Here is a 13,268-nt window from a genome sequence, read left to right as displayed (position 1 = left end):
TCCTACACCCGAGCTACAGATATTCATCACCATTGCACACCTCTCTTTCTCCTGGAGCTGGGGAATTGCTGCACTCGACAGCATTTCATAGATCCTCCCATCGCCACGAAAGGTCACTGGATAAACAAACACTAACAGGAAATTTGTCTCGAGGTCCTGAGTTACAATATACCTTCTGACAGCAAGTGAAGTGCATTTCCACTAGAAATTTTCCAGCTCTGGATTCCAAAGTCCTACATATTTATTCATTTATTTATATCCCACCTTCATTATTTCACCCAGGCTTAGGACCTGGGTACCTACGAGATCGCCTTCTGCCACCGATAGCCTCCCATCAACCAGTACGCTCCCACAGAGAGGGACTCCTCAGTGTGCTGTCGGTCAAACAGTGTCGACTGGTGACCCCCAGCGGGAGAGCCTTCTCTGTGGGGGCACCTGCCCTCTGGAACGAATAGCCCCCGGAAATACAGAGGATCCCCGACCTTCGCACCTTTCGCCGGGCCCTCAAGACGCTTTTATTACAGCAAGCTGGGCTGGCCTAAAAAAAAAATTGAATTTTAATTGGGAAATTTTAGTTTTTAATTATGTTCTCGACCAGATTATTTAATTTGTTTTAATTAATTTTAACTTTTATTTACTGTTGGTTTTATCGTGGTTGTGCACCACCCTGAGTCCTTCGGGAGAAGGGCGGTATAAAAATTCAATTAATAATAATAATAATAATAATAATAATAATAACAACAACAACAACAACAACAACAACAACAACAACAATAATTTTCACAAATAACTCAAGGCGGGGAACATCTCCAACACACCTTCCTCCTCCTATTTTCCTCACAACAACCCAGGGATGGGTTCTACTTACCTTTACTACCGGTTCGCAACGGGGCATGCGCATAAGCATTCTGATGACGTCGGGGTTGGTGGGCGGAGCCTCCCGCCAGTTTTACTACCGGTTCTATAGAACTGGTCCAAACCGGAAGCAACCCACCATTGCAACAACCACCCTGTGAGGTAACTTGGGCTGAAGGAGAGTGACTGGCCCAAGATCACCCAACAGGCTTTCATGGCTAAGGCAGGACTTGAACTCATGGTCTTTTGATTTCTGGCCTGGTGTCTTGACTACTAGATCAACCTAGTCCCCTCTTCTTTTTATCATTTCATTTCCATGTTCTGATGAGTCATGATATTGACACATCAGAACATGGAAGCGGCTACAGTACACACAAATCACAGCAAAGGTAAATTCATGTTCAGAAAGACAGTTCTGCGGACAGGACCCAAGAATTATGTACAAGGAAGAAAGCCTCATCTAAGGAAGGGGTGGGTTTAAACCACCAGAAGAATATAAAACATGCATGGCACATATTGATTTTTAAATAATCTTAAAGGACTACTTTCTCATGTAAGCAGTTATTATTTTAAAGTTAATAACCGAAGGTGCCCTTCCGCGTGTTTTACTGTTTTGGAAAATGGTTGTCTGAGGCAATAATTCACCCACTTGTTGCCCTACAGATGTGCAGCAAAGTTAGTTATGAGTCAACCTGACCTTCAGCAGGTTGTGGAAATTTCTCTGTGAGGTAAACAGAATCAACATGTCAGAACGCTCAAAATGGGAACTATGAAGGACATCACACATCCTTTCCCAACTGGGGCCTTCAAGAAGGTTCCGGCTCCTCCTCAGAAATATTGGCTCAGCCTTCTAGGTGCTGTTGTCCCAACGCAATGTGAAAGTACCCATCAAGCTTCCTAATCAGGGTCAACAATTGGTAAATCAAGGGCTTTGCTTTGTGTGGCCAAGTCCTCTTTTTTAAGTATGGAAACATCCAGTTTTGGTCACCTCACCCCAATACAAATAATAATAATAATGTTAAGATTTTGGAAAGCGTTCAGAGAAAAAGCAGCAAAGATGGTTAGGGGCCTAGAAGTTATAAGAATGATTGCAGGAACTGGCTGTGTCTAGTTTAGTGAAAAGAAGGACCAGATATGATAGCAGTATTTGAAGGGCTGCCACAAGGAAGAGAGGGCCAACTGACTTACCAAAGCAACAAAAGGCAAGACAAGAATCAATGGATGGAAACAAATCAATGGGAGAAGCAACCTAGAACTAAGGAGAAAATTCCTAACAGTGAGAACAATCAACCAGTGGAACAAATTGCCTTTGGAAGTTGTTGGGTGGCTCATCACTGGAGGCTTTTAAGAAGAGACTGGACAGCCATTTGTCAGAAATATTATAGGTCTTCTGTGTGAGCAGTGAGTTTGACTAGATGAACTCCAAGATCCCTTCCAACATTGAAACAATATTCTATGAGAGTTGCAGTTAGTATCCTTCTTTAATTTAAATGTTCTGATGTAGGCCTCTTAGAAACCTGTCTCAAAATTAAGGGACCATTTTGCAAAATCTTGTATAGGACATCCTGGAGTTTACAAGGGCAACACACAAGGCTGATGTTGGTGATGATGTTTTCTCTTAAGCCCCAAATCATTCTTAGTGACTTAATGGAAGGCTCTGCCTTTTTCTGGGACCTTCCAGTTTAGTCTACACCTCTGGTCTGTTGCCTAACTTCCAAGAAGTCCCATCCCTACTTATCTTTCCCTATTTATCTTTCTCAGTTAGGTCAACCAGGCTACACAACAGTTACCATTTGAGGAATGACTTGGCTCTTTAAAGAAAATTCCACAATTCCATTCTCTGGCATGTAATCTAACATACCAGTTTAATGCTTTTAAGGCAACTGGACTCGGATCAGGACTTTTTAGGGAAGAATTTTTGTGGGTAATGACGTTCCCTTCACAGTCACAGCCACAAAACCAGGAAATAACAGGAGTCGAGCGTTTTAATAATCCATAGGCAAACAGAGGGCAGCACAGCGGCTCGTTTTGTTAAGGCGCTGGGCATGTCAACTGGAAACCCGGCAGCCCAGTTCGAGACCCGAGCGCCACATGATGGGGTGAGTGCCTGTTACTTGCTCCAGCTCCTGCCAACCTAGGAGTTCAACAGCATGCAAATGTGAGTAGATAAATAAGTACCACTTTGGTGGGAACAGGGAACAGCAGTCTGTGATGTCATTCTGGTCACATGACGGCGGAAATGTCTTTAGACAGCACTGGCTCGGTGGCCTTGAAACAGCACCAACCCATATAGTCAAGGACTAGAGTGGTAAAATCCTCAAGGAATCCTTTGCCTTTTTTATTTGCAAACAGAACTTCTATGGCACTGCAACTGAAGAGGATAAAGGCAGTCATTGCCTCTGTGGCTGCTAATTGATATTCTTGTAGATGAGAAGAAACCACTTATGACCCACTAAATTACAGGCCATCTATCCCACTTTTACACCATTCATCCTGCAGAGTGCAAAGTTAATCACTCTATATCCCAGAGTCCATTCCACTTTATTGATTCTATAATTTTAGCATTGAACGCTCAAATAATTCTGACCCTTTTCTTAATTTGTGCCAGGAAAATAGATTCAGTTAAATTTGGTCTTCACAGAACAGTACTATTTTATTACTATTATTATTATTATTATTCACTTATGCATTGGGAAATCCACCATTTTTGGAAGAAACACATCAAAGAAAATGCATGCACTATTGCAACGCTCCCCAAACTTTCCAGGATGGTGGCCTGGCATGGGAGAACGGGGGTGGGGGAGAAGGGATAGTTTTGTGTGAGGGGCAGGCACGTGCATGTGTGCATACACTGCTCACTGCCAGGAGTTCGATCCTGACCGGCTCAAGGTTGACTCAGCCTTCCATCCTTCCGAACTCAGTAAAATGAGGAACCACATTGTTGGGGTTGACTATATGCTGACTTTGTAAACCACCCAGAGAATGCTGTAAAGCATTATGGAGTGGTATATACTGTAAGTCCAAGTGCTGTTGCTATTTCCTGATATAGAAAGATCCAGCAGGGAAGGTATACACCTGGCCATACTGAATACCTCCATCAAAGGAAAAAGGTTGGTTCCACTACTCAGCTTACTAGAGTCACTAGCAAATATTCTTACGTTTAGGTCATAGTACCACAGAAGATGGACACAGGAGTCCAACATCTTGAATGTTCCCCAAAACTCAGAGGAAAAGTGATTTCCAAGGAAAGATAAACCATTCAGATGAAGCAGGGGTGGGTTCTAAAAATTTTTAATACCGGTTCTGTGGGTGTGGCTTATTTTGTGGGCGTGGCTTGATGGTCATGTGACAATTATTTAGGATTTAGCAGAGGTACTGGTCTACCAGGCTTTTAACTGCTTGCAGAGCTGTACCGATCTACTCATGTATTTTTGCAGGCACTGGTCTACCCATTTATTTTTGCAGGCACTGATCTACTCATATATTTTTGCAGGTACTGGTCTACTCATTTGTTTTCTTTTAACACTAATCAGCTGTCGGGCGGCCCTTTGATGCCCCACGGCAAGAGTTTAAACAGTTTTTTTCCCTCTAGCCATCAGCTGGGACTCAGGAGGCAGCAACAGATTGGGGACGGGACCAAATAAAAGGTAAGAATAATGTGGGGGGGCAGGGGGGTGCAGGGGGGGCGCGGGGGACAGAACCGGTTCGGTGACGTCATATCATCACCGCTACCGGCTCAGGAGAACTGGGTCGAACCGGGAGGAACCCACCACTGAGATGAAGGGAGTTTTATTTAAATCAGATGGGAAAGGAGGTATGTTCTCAGTGAATTTCAGCAGCCAACACTGATGCTTCTAGCCAGCACAAACGACACATTTTTTTTTAAAAAAAAAAATCTGACAAAGGGCCACTAAAGCATGTGGTTTTGTTCAGAGGACCGTAAAAACCATCCATTGTCTTTTGAGAATGTTGATGTAATCATTGGGTAAAGCATCATCTTCATCCTCTCTAAAGGTTACCAGAATTGTTATGTTGGGCTGTGCAGAGATCTGCATTCAAAAAGGAGAAAGAATGATTTGGAGTGTGCACAGGCATGCAACTCACAATGCTTGGGGATCTTAAAACAGTTGTGTCTTGTCATGCTCACTCTCTGCAGTGGCTATGCAATTTCAGGGAAAGCAATGTTTGTCTTATTGTGCTTCTTTTTTTTATGTTTTATTTATACATTTTTCTTATACATTGGTGCTTGGTAAACAGTGTATTGTCTGGGTCAATTTACTTTATACATAGTAATAGTAGTAGTAATATTATTTGTTAATACATATTAATAATCGTTCAACTTCTAACTTCTACCTCTATTATCTAATCATTGATGGAACAAATCCCATGTTACACTAACAGAGTTAGAAGGGACTTTGGAGGTCATCTAGTCCAACCCCCTGCTCACACAGGAATCCTGTACTAGGGATTCGAACCGCCAAACTGCCAACCTTCTAACAGAGTTAGAAGGGACTTTGGAGGTCATCTAGTCCAACCCCCTGCTCACACAGGAATCCTGTACTAGGGATTCGAACCGCCAAACTGCCGATCCTTTCTGATCGACAAGCTCAGTGTCTTAGCCCCTGAGCCACCTAGTCAGGCCAATGTTAAAAAATATTCTGTATCTTCTTTGTTTATTGTGCTTCTGACACCTTGTTTTTCATGCCCAGCAAATGCTGCACAACTTTATGACTTCCTAAACAGGATGTCCCTCCATATCTTAACCGCTTTTAAATTTCAGGCACTATAACATACTCGTCTAAAAGGTCCTGTAATGTGATTAAAATGTTCCAGCATCCACACAATAAGATGTGGGCTTCTGTATTTGTAATGCTGCACGATCTGCCTATCTTCAGAAGTCCTCAACTATTGATATTCGGCTGCAGGTTCCACAACCAAACCATTGTAAGGTAAAGGTAAAGATTCTCCTCGCACATATGTGCTAGTCGTTCCTGACTCTAGGGGGCGGTGCTCATCTCCGTTTCAAAGCCGAAAAGTCAGTGCTGTCCAAAGATGTCTCCGTGGTCATGTGGCTGGCATGACTCAACGCCAAAGGTGCATGGAACGGTGTTACCTTCCCACCAAAGGTGGTCCATATTTTTCTACTTGCATTTTTACCTGCTTTCGAACTGCTAGGTTGGCAGAAGTAACAGGAGCTCACCCCGTTATGCGGCACTAGGGATTCGAACTGCTGAACTGCCAACCTTTCGATCGACAAGCTCAGCGTCTTAGCCAATAAGCCACCGCGTCCCTAAACCATTGTACAGAGTGCTTTATTATTATTATCTTTTTTTATTATTAGTTTATAGTATAAAATACAAAAATACCAAAGTAAATAGTAGGGGAGGGGAAGAGAAGGGAAAGAGAGAAAAAAAGGCATTGACTTCCGACTCCTTCTGTTGCAGTAGAATAAGGCATTTACATCAAACCTCAACTTTTTACTTTTCCATAATAGTATAAACTAGCCATTTCTATAACAACAAATCTATCTAATCGGTCAAACCCAAAATCAAAGTTTCAAAACCCCAAAATCAAAGTTTCACGTACAGAGTTCTTAAAAGCGTTTGATCTGCTATGCTATGCACATTTCTGAAATATTTAGCATAACTCAACCCCAGCCAGCCTCTGAACCTTCTTCTCCGAAGCAACCTCAACTTTTCAATCCTTATTCTAGCACAAAAGCTAAAGCTAAGAACAACAGCAGCTATTATTTTTTCCCGCAAGATATACCAACGGTTCCATGGAAACCACTGAATGGATATACTGTACATGTGATAACATGGGGGAGGTGAGTCTTCAGAATCTGGTGTGAACAACCCATGAATTCCAGTTGCCATGGTCCTTCAGGTTGTCTATTTGGAAAATGGATCTGCTCGGATGAAACGTTGGAGGGAATCTACATTGCAAAGTGGTCTAGAGAAATGAGGAATTGTTGCTCAGAGATCTTGAGGTCTTAAGTGGACTAAGCATGAAACCGAAAGGGGTATATTTAATTGGAGCAGCTAGAGCAGGGGTCTCTAAACTTGGGAACTTTAAGACTTGTGGACTTCAACTCCCAGAATTCCCCAGCCAGCATGGCTGGCTGGGGAATTCTGGGAGTTGAAGTCCTCATGTCTTAAAGTTCCCAAGTTTGGAGACCCCTGAGCTAGAGTAATTTCTTGAGAAGGGAAGAGAGGTCTACTTATCTCAGCATCTATGTCTCTCAGCCAAGCCTTGTAAGATAATATAGACAACCAATTGCTGATTTAAGAGTTTTCCCTTCACCAGGAGCTTCTCCCAGAGTTCTTTCAAGACTGAAGCAACTCTATTTCCCAAAACTTTCAACAGCGTTGGATTGATCATGTTCATTAAGACAATCCCTTTGCCATTACCATTTCTCAAGCCTTCTTCCCGGCTTATATCTCATCACCACTTGCCCTTTCTATAGCCATAAGGACCCTCTCTTAGCTCAGTCCATAGGAAGCAAGCCCTACGTACAGCATCAAACGGTGGTATCGAAACCAACCCAGATACAGATTTGCATTCAGATGTCTTTCCGTGCTGAAGAAAGGAAATGTTTCTCCACTAAGAAGATCATCTGATTCCTCCTCCTCAAAGGGAACGTCTTCAAAGATATGGGAGGCCACCAGGCAGAATTTATCCCGGCCACATGCAATGACCTTCATCATTCTTTCATTCCACAGTGTAAGCCCTTTAGAAGGCATTTTGCTTCCTAATTGGGAAACTGAGCATAGTGGTAAGTTTCTTTCTAACATTCAGAAAGACTGCAGCTGCAAGAAAAAAGCCAGGAGTTGAGAAGGTCAGAAGGTTCATCCACCCTCAGGAAAGGCTTTTTCCTTAGCAAAATCATGTTAGAGACAGTGTTTCCTTTACTCCTAAAACAACGGGCACCACTTGCAAACTAAGAAGTGGGGGGAAGCGATATACTTAATTCAATGCAAAACAACCTCCAGTCAAGCTTAAAATCAGAAATCTTCACAATCTGCCATTTCAAAAAGAAGTCCACCCTGATATGGCTGGATCTTTTTTTGCTCTTTCGTCAGTTGAGCAAACAGAGCATTCAAGGAGGGTTAAGCCAGAGACATCAGAATTCCGGCAGATTGACGGAAAAAGCATTTAGATCCTGCCTTAGATGGATATGACTGACCCACCAAGTTCTCCAAATTCCCAACCAAGCAGCTGTATTGAATTTGGCAACGACGGGATACCAACCATGCTATTATTTCAGCATCAATGCAAGCACCCCTTGGGCAGCTGCCTCAAGGAAATTTTTGGGGGGAGTTCAGGGTGAGCAGGAAGTTGCCGTAAAGCCATTCTTCTCTTATGACTAAGAACAGGGGAGCCCAAGGGGAGCATCAATTAAAAGCTCAGTGCTCAAGGCAAGATTGAATTAGTGGGTCCTTCACATCAGCCCATTTTCCTAATCAATACCAAAGAAGGAAGCTTACAAGATGCTTAAGGTAGAAGTCAACTTCATCCTTGTCTACCTCCCTTCTCACCAAAGTCTTCCCTAGTGTGCCGATATCAATACGATGCTTTTAATTTATTTTAATGTTTCCCCGATTTCCTAGGAGGATACCTAGAACCACAGCCAAGGGAATCCAAGTGGGAGAGTTTTGTTCCCTGGAATTCCCTTGAAGGTCCAAAAACAAGACTCCTGGGGCAAATGCCTCAGTAGTCCTACTGTAGCCCCAGGACCAGGACTGAAGACCACTTGATGGAAGACCTTCAGCTGAAGAACGGAATTGCCTGAACAAAAGACAGCCTCTCTGCTAGCAACATCGCAGCTACTTTGCAAGGAATGCTGCATCTCTGTGCCAGTCAGAGCACTCGCACAAAAGCCAATACACCCGGCTGGCAATTATCCTCTCGGTGCAGCCCAGGACAACCAATAAGGCAGGCGGCCACCCTCCGGATGATACCGGGTGCTGCGCCCAGCAAGCTGAGATGCGTGATGAAACCGAGCCCGTAACCGGAGTCGCTTTCCAGCTCGTATTCGGCAGGTTGGCATTGAGGTTCCACAGAAACATGTCAAGAAAAGGTGCCAAGCTCTGCCTCTCTCTTTTGCCAAGGCAAAGCTGTCGGAAAAGCCAAGCATGCACTGTGGAAGATCAAGCACCAAAGAAAATCAAGCACCCAGAAGAGTCGCCTTCTTCTGATAGCTTCCTTGGCTGTGCCGCAGAAAAAGGAATCTCAACTCAACATCTAGAGGACTTTCCTCCAACAGAATCAGGAGACTGCTATCTCCCCTGCAGGAAGAGGCTGTGATAAAGTCAACCTTTTCAATACAATATCCTTTTCTCGGGAAAGGAAACTAAAGGAGAAGCTTGCACAAGGGACTTCCGAGGATCTACAGATGAATAACTCAAATTCAGTGGGAAAACCGCTCGTTGATTTAAGATGCCAGGCCTCACTCCTCGCCTTGCCTGGCCCCACCTTCCCTTCCCTTCCCTTCCCTTTCCCAGGTTTGGCAGCTCGACAAGCTTTCCCGATGAATAGGAGCAGCAGTTCCCTCTCTACTGGCTGACCTCTCTTTCTCAGCCATCAGAGGAGCCCCTTTTCTCCTCCTTCCTCCTTCTCCCTGTTCAGGTCTTTGGAGTGACACTTCCTGCCTACTTTGGGCCAACTGTTTTGACACCAGGCCTGTGCAATTCATGGGAGAAGGACAACGGATTTCACTGGCTCTTTGCAGAGAGCTCAGATCCGCCTTCCTTCCATTTCCTGCCCCACCTCCGACATTTTGTCCCTTCTTCCTCCCCCTCTACTCCACCCTCTTTAGTTTTTCTCAGCTCCAGCTTGGACCCAGACTAGGTGTCTTCTTCTTCCTGTGGTTATGAATGTATGGTTTTTAAGAGATGCTTAATCTACCTACCACAAAGAAGGCTGCCACAAAGAAGAGAGGGGCCCAACCTATTCTCCAAAACTTCTAAAAACAGGACAAGAAGTAATGGATGGAAACCAATCAAGGAGACGAGCAACCTAGAATGAAGGAGACATTTTCTGGTAGTTAGAACAATCAATCAGTGGAACGACTTGCCTCCAAAAGTTGTGAATGCATCAACACTGGAAGGTTTTAAGAAGAGATTGGAGAACCCTTTGTCTGAAGTGGTGTAGGGTTTTCTTCTTGAGCAGGAGGTTGGACCAGAAGACCTCCAAGGTCCCTTCTATTATTCTGTTATCTACTTTACATTCCCAGACACCAGTTGAAGAAAACTTACCTGGGTCACCACTAAACACCACTAAACACATGTTTCCTACTGCATAAATCATTTTTCAAGGTTGCTGAAACCTACTTTTAACGTCAAAATGAATAAATGCACCAATAAATAAAATTGCAATATGTGTTAGATGCCATGAAGAGGAGGAAAGAGTGAAAAGAGAGTACAGAGAGATGATCATGGATCTCACAGATGCTTCTGACATGGATAAACTCACCAAAACACTCTCTCGTAGTCCCAAAAGTGTTTTTTTTTTCAACTGGACTTTCTGGTTTTTCTTTAAAGATGTTTAGCTTCTCATCCAAGAAGCTTCTTCAGCTCTAGTCCAGTTGCCTCTTGAAAAAGCATCTTTGGGACTACCATGACCTGGATGACTGAGAATCTCCATAGACACACCCTTGTAATGAACCACACCCTAGCATTGGGGAAGAGTGAGGGGGCTCAGGGAAAGAAAAGCAAGCATCTCTGAAAAAAGTTCTCTGTCATCATCTCCCTGAGGTCCTTTTAATGGAGATCCCCCAAAAAGTAACCTAGGATTTTCTGCAACCAAGTGATGCAATACAGCACTAGACAGCCCTTCCCCAAAAGTCTTCTCCAAACACCCAATCAACCTCTGAAAAGAGGGCCACCAGTGGTGAACATGCTTGATGGATGATCTCAAGATCCACAGGAACATTCAGGAGACAAGTAGGACCACAGGAGGCTTCGGACTGCCGCAACCTAGAACAAACATGGCATCTTCACTTCGCCAAGAAGTCCATAAAAACTTGACACTTGCAGATCAGTCTTCGGTCCAGTTTTTATGGACTTCTGGGTGAAGTGAAGGTACCATGATTGTTCTAGTTTGCGGCAGTCCAAAGCCTCCTGTGGTCCTACTTGTCTGTTCCAACAGTAACAGAGTTGGAAGGGACCTGAAAGGTCATCTAGTCCAACCCCCTGCTCATGCACGAGACCTATACTAGGGATTCGAACCACCGAACTGCCTGATCTTTCCGATCCTGAATGTTCCCATGGACCTGAGATCACTCACTTACTTTTTTTAGGATCTCCCAGAATGCAAATCATCATTATTTTTCCTCCCCTCCAAGAGAGATCTGATCCCTTTTTAAGCAAGACCAAAGCATAAGGATGGGAATTATGTAAAGACTTGTCCCAAGACACAAAGTAACGTAGGGATTTCTTCCAACAATAATAAACCTTAAATCCCAAGATTGATGTCCCCCATTTATGGAAAGCCAAAGAGTGACAAGCTTTTCACTGTTGCCAGAGGGGTGTCCCCTTTGCCCGGGGGTTCCCAAAACCGGGCAGCATTTCCTGTCACCCCAAAACCCTTCCCTTACACACGCACACACACACAGAGAGAGTGACATATTCACACACCCCACCTGGGTCCAGGATACAGGCTGCCTTTCCTCCCGAAAAGCCAAGCGGAGGGGGGGGGGGTGTCCTAGAAGCCCTCTCTCGCCTGGCGGGGAGATGCTCTGCGTGACCTGAGAGCCAATTCGAGCGGCTCAACCTCTTCCTTTCCCCACCCAGGAGCAGAAAAGGAAAGTGACATCATTGTGTTTGTGCAGGAGACAAGAGGGAGAGAAAAAGGCTGCTTGCCGCTGCTGGGGCTGTGCGCTCGCTCGCTCGCTCGCTCAGCCGCGGTGGGCTTTTCGAGCTTGTACCGAGAGAAGCGGGGAGAGGAGGGGAGAGGAGGGGAGGAGAGGGAGGGAGGGAGGGGAGAGCAGGAAGACTGCCTTACTTTGCCACGGATGACGACAGTATCTTCAGCCTTGCTTAAGGACAGGCACTGCCCCCTTTTTCCTAAACCAGCTCTCTCTCTCTCTTTCTCTCTACTTGGGCAGATTTGCGCCTGGGCGAAGCAAAGGCTGAATTATTGACTTTAAAAAAAACTCCGCGTCTGGAGAAGCGGCTTCGTTCTCCCGGCCATCTCTTTAGTGACATGCGGGGAGGGAGGGAAGGAGAGAGAGAGAGAGGCAGGGGAGGGGTTGTGCATGTGTGCGCACTCCACACACACACACACACACACACACACACACACATATACAGAGACACATACACTTCGCTCGGCTGCTCCTGTTTCATTTCAAGGCTCAGGAAATGGTGCTCACATACCAGGGCCATATAAAGAAACCTCTTGCCGTGAAGCGCTACCTGCCAAGATCGGGGAGGGAGGGAGGGAAGCAAGCAGGCAGGCAGGGAGGGAGGGAGAGCCATGGAAACCGGCCTCTCGGTGCCCCTTGCTCGCCACATGTGACCCTGAAGCGGGGCCAATTTTCCAGCCCCCCCCGGCTCCGAGCCAATCCAAACAGCCTTTGGCGCACCGAAAGGGCCCCACTTCGGGCGGAGAGCACCGCGTCTCGTCCCCCCCTCTCTTCCCACCCAGCCTGGCCAAAGGCTGCAGGGATGAACGGGGGAAGGGAGGAGGAGGAGGAGGAGAAGGAGAAGGAGGAGGGAGGGGGACACATTCCTGCCAGGAACAGGAGCCCGAGCAAAAGGGACCCTCCCCTCCTTCCCTCTTTTCCTCCAGTTCGCGCAGGCAGCCCACCCCATTCTCCTCCCACCCAAAGCTGGGGGACCAGCTTTCGGCTCACACGACACCCCCCCCCCCCAAGATTGGAGTTCGCGGGGCTTTTGAAGCTAGATTGGCACATGTCCGCCAGGTTCCCGCGTGTCCCCGATCCCGCGTGTAAATTAAATGCTTCGTGGGCAGAGGGGACCGCGAGCCACCCCCGAGGTGCTTCCAGGGGGCGTTTGGTGCAGCGTTTCTGGGAGTTTTTTTGGGGGGGGGGACCGTGGGGGGTTTCCACTCAAAACCCGCGGTCAAAACCCGTCACGGCGCTCTTATCCAGCTTTATGCATTCCGCCGGACTTTAAAGGAAAGAAAAAAAAAAGGATATTTCCGAAGCCGACACGGCCAAGTTCCTAAATCAGCTGAAAAGGTCGGTAATCGCGATTTAAAAGGCGACTCGAACAATGCAAGTTTTGTCGGACGGGGACGCGAGAGGAAAGAGCCCCGCGAAAAGCCACCCGTACAAATCAAGCACGCTCCAGTTAAGCTTTTGGCCGAAAAAGCGTTCGGTCCTCTGCTTTCCCACTTTTTCAGCTAAAAAGAAACCCACCCAAAATAAAGTTGGCCAGAAAGTTTTT

General features: G+C 45.7%; 1 protein-coding gene across 1 annotated transcript in view; it reads right to left on the bottom strand.

Moving 5' to 3' along the window:
* The window catches only part of KLF12 (KLF transcription factor 12), a 250,899-nt gene that overhangs the window by 236,812 nt on the left and 819 nt on the right, over positions 1–13,268 (bottom strand). The gene's annotated exons all lie outside the window — the stretch shown is intronic.

The sequence above is a fragment of the Pituophis catenifer genome, unplaced genomic scaffold (genome assembly GCF_029215685.1).
Source record: "Pituophis catenifer annectens isolate HBS135680 unplaced genomic scaffold, rPitCat1.0.hap2 SCAF_4, whole genome shotgun sequence".
NCBI classification, from domain to species: Eukaryota; Metazoa; Chordata; class Lepidosauria; order Squamata; family Colubridae; genus Pituophis; species Pituophis catenifer.
This window is presented reverse-complemented; position numbering and strand designations above follow the sequence as displayed.